The sequence below is a fragment of the Saimiri boliviensis genome, chromosome 14 (assembly GCF_048565385.1).
Source record: "Saimiri boliviensis isolate mSaiBol1 chromosome 14, mSaiBol1.pri, whole genome shotgun sequence".
In the NCBI taxonomy this organism is placed as follows: Eukaryota; Metazoa; Chordata; class Mammalia; order Primates; family Cebidae; genus Saimiri; species Saimiri boliviensis.
Genome location: NC_133462.1, coordinates 94482927 through 94487366, shown reverse-complemented (window position 1 = coordinate 94487366; position 4440 = coordinate 94482927).

Genomic DNA, 4440 nt, shown 5'->3' with positions numbered 1-4440 from the left:
CACGAGCTGCCAGGGGCCTGGGCATGATAGAGAAGGCAGGAAGCGCTCAAACAGGGAGGCGGAAAGGAAAGAGTGAGTGTGCGTGTGTCTGTGTGTGTGTCTGTGTGTGTGTGCGTGTGTGCGCCTACACACACACGCACGCTCATACACACACATGGGCGTACGGTGGGGAAAAAACAGGCTGAAACATGAGTGAATCTAACACTCCAGGTTCACTTTGCTTTCAAGGAAATTCTAGTATTGCAAGATCAAACAAGGTAAGGACTTCCCTGTTCCTCAGAAATGAGCATAGTAAGATTACACAAGAATGGTAATAAGAGAGTTGCATTTTTGCTGGAATAGAAATGACAAATCTCGATTCATGATTTTTTAGGCGCGCTGTTCATTACAGCACGGAGATCTGAGATCTCGAGATTCCAAATACTTTGTCCTCTTCCAAACACACAAAGAGAACACCTCTTCCTGGGAAAAAGAAAACCAAGTTAGAGATGAAATTTCTCTTTGCAACTCTGGTAATGATAATCAGATCAAATGTCAAGAGCCTTTCCTCAGAGGTCTGATACTCCCAAAGACAAGATGGGAGAAGGAGGGAAAAACAGTATGAGAGTAGAAGGTTATCAAAATTACTTGGGGTAGGTCAAGAAGCCATTTTTTTGGTTGTCAGCTGGAAGGCTAACTCGGCAGTGGGGAAAATGCAGGGCCTGGAAGACCTGTTGCCAGCATCTGGCCCCCCCACTTCCTCCCCTACGCTGCCCACCAGAGCCACAAAGCACAAGCTGGTTCTAGTGATAATTTCAAAGCCACAATATCAGCAGCAGGAGATTAGCTAACAGCTGACTCTGAGCTGTTGCTGTCAGGAGACTGAAATCGCTTATTCATTGTGTCTCCTGCCCAACGCTGTGCTCCACAGGTGGTTGATTTTCTTCAGTTTCCAACCAACACAAAATCTGTTTGCTGGATTTAGAAACTACGTGTCCACTTTCCCCAGTGAGGAAATCAGGACTGAGGACGTTTCAGTGACTGTTAACGAGCAGCGGAACTCAGGAGTCTGGAATGCTTCATAATTATTTATAAGTTTTGTATTATTTATTTATCTGTCATAAACATGAGAAAAATATCTTACAAGCCGGAGTGTCACCCGCCTCGTTTCAGATTTGTGATTTATCTGATTCGTATTTGACAACCCATGTACCAAAGTGCTGCTTCCCAAACTTTCGCATGTAAGAAAATCACCTGAGGATCCTGTTAAAATGCAGATTCAGACTCTTTCTAACTGCGATCAATATTCTGCCTTTCTAACAAGTTCCCAGGTGATGCCACTCCAGCCAACGCATGGAGCAGCAAGGTGCTAAGAGGGGTGTTCCACCATTGCTGTCCTTGACCAGAAACGTGGGCATCACTGAGAACTTGTGAGGAATGAAAATTCTCAAGCCCCACCTCAAACCGGCTGAATCAGAAACTCTCGGGGGTGGGGTCCTCCTGTTCCCTTCTAAAATTGGAGAGCTACTGAAATAAACCTTTCTTTCTCTTATTCTGATTACTCACAAATAAGCTCATTAATCCTCAAATGCTCAAGTAAGTAGATCCATGTTAGTGTTTAGGCACTGAATGACTGAAATGTGGTGACATGAAAGGTTTTCCCTTTTTCAGCATGTCTGACTCCCATCTGTCCCACGCTAGCATAAATTGGTCTGGAACTGAAGTTCTCCATCTGTAGAATGAATAGGGGGCAGGTGAAAGAGTCTTAGGAAGCCGTAGGTGTCCTGCCATGATTATGGCTATGGCTGCTGTTTGAGAACAAAGACATGCACGATATTCAACTTGATTTAGATTCTCGGTGCCGTACAGAAAATTAAGTACAAGAAAAATAACCCAGAATCCTACTACCCTCAACTACCCTCTTGTGCCTTTTTTTTTTTTTTTTTTTTTTTTTTGGAGACAGGGTCTTGCTCTGCTGGTGTACAGTGGCATGATCAGGGCTCAACTGCAGCCTGTACCTCCCAGGCTCAAGCGATCCTCCCTCCTCAGCCTCCAAGTAGTTGGGACTACAGGTGTGTGCCATCACACCAAGCTCATCTTTTTTAAAAAATTGTGGTAGAGGCAAGTCCTCATTACATTGCCCAGGCTGGTCTCAAACTTTTGAGCTGAAGCAATCCTCCTGCCTTGTCCTCCCAAAGTGCTGGGATTGCAGGCTTGAGCCACCACGTCCAGCCCCCTTGTGAATTCTGATGCACGCCTTTACCATTTTTGCTTTGTGAAAACAAACATGCACCCACTGGTTTTAAAATTTCCAAAACTAGGATCATCCTTTCCACTTAAGTGCTTTCATGCCATTAAATGCATTTCAAAGGCCATTTTCTCAGCCAGGGGTGGTAGTGTGTGCCTGTAGTCGGATCTGCTTGGGAGGCTGAAGCAGGAGGATTACTTGAGCCCAGGAGTCGGAAGCTGTGGTGTGCAATGATCATGCCTGTGAATAGCTGCTGCACTCCAGCCTGAGCAACAGAGCAAGACCCTCTCATCATTAGAAAAACCGAAACAAACAAAAATTTATTTTTTCTTTCCTAGCTTTATTGATATATAAAGAAGTGAATGTAATTAATGTACACAATTTGGTGAGTTTGGACATGTGCATGTATTTATGTTACCATCACCACCGTCAAGGTAATAAAGATATGTATCATCTCCAAAAGTTTCCTTGTATCTCTTTGTGATTTATTTTTCGTTTTTCTCTTTGTAGTAAGAACAGTTAACATGAGATCTACACTCCCTAACAAATTGTTAAGTATGCAGCATCTTTTTTTTTTTTTTTTTTGAGACGGAGTTTCGCTCTTGTTACCCAGGCTGGAGTGCAATGGCGCGATCTCGGCTCACCGCAACCTCCGCCTCCTGGGTACAGGTAATTTTCCTGTCTCAGCCTCCTGAGTAGCTGGGATTACAGGCACACGCCACCATGCCCAGCTAATTTTTTGTATTTTTAGTAGAGACGGGGTTTCACCATGTTGACCAGGATGGTCTCGATCTCTTGACCTTGTGATCCACCCGCCTCGGCCTCCCAAAGTGCTGGGATTACAGGCTTGAGCCACCGCGCCCGGCCAGTATCTTATTTTTAACTATAGGTACTATGCTATAACAATCAGAGTGAAAAGGCAACATATGGACTGGGAGAAAACATTGCAAACCATACATTTAATGAGGGATTAATTTCCAAAACATTTAAGGAACTCACACAACTCAATAGCAAAAATAAATAAACATAACCCAGTTTTTAAAATGGGCAAAGGAACTGAATAGACACTTCTTCAAAGAAGACATACAAATGGCCACCAGGTCTATGAAAAGATATTCAACATCACTAATTATTAACGAAATACAAATCAAAACCATGATGAGATATCTCCTGCCCATTAGGATGACTATGATTAAACACATTTCCTTAATATCATTACTAAGGGGTGCAAAGTGCCTCTCTGTATAATCATCATGATGATTGCCTTCAAACAGTTTCTTTTTTGTTATTTCCAGTTTTTCTGTTGCAAAAAATGCTACAGTTGGGCCGGGCACGGTGGCTCAAGCCTGTAATCCCAGCACTTTGGGAGGCCGAGGCGGGTGGATCACAAGGTCAAGAGATCGAGACCATCCTGGTCAACATGGTGAAACCCCGTCTCTACTAAAAATACAAAAAATTAGCTGGGCATGGTGGCGCATGCCTGTAATCCCAGCTACTCAGGAGGCTGAGGCAGGAGAATTGCCTGAACCCAGGAGGCGGAGGTTGCGGTGAGCCGAGATCGCGCCATTGCACTCCAGCCTGGGTAACAAGAGCGAAACTCCGTCTAAAAAAATAAAAAATAAAAAATAAAATAAATAAATAAATAATAAAAATCCCTGTTACTACTCACCGAAGGGTTTTCTATTTCGAGAAGCAGCTGAGTTTCAGGCCAACATCTCAAATTTGGAGTATCTGTGTCTTTTTTTTATTTATAGTTTGATTTGAAAACACCATTCATTTTCTGTGTCCAGGAGACCTGATTTTTTATTTGGGCTCCACCCTGGTTCCATCTGCACCCCAGTTTCAGCCATCTTGGGATTAGACTGAGTACTCCATATGGACGATGATGAGATCATGCTGAAAATACCAACATATAATGAGTAGCTGAATTAGTCCTCAATATTCTGCCCCACCAACTGTGATCCATAAGACATGGGAGGCCAAACCCACTGCTTTGCTCAAGGATATACCATAGAAACTTGATTTCTGAGAAGCGCAATTGCTGAGAAATTGCCAAAAGAAATTAATTATAAGCAATGCATTGCTCTATCAAGAGGCATTTCCTTGTTGTTTTAATAGCTTCGATAGGAAAACAAATTGAAAAAGACTTTTGCAAGAAAATAGTCACAGTATTTTAAGTTAAAACAATATATATTTAGAAAAAACTATGACCA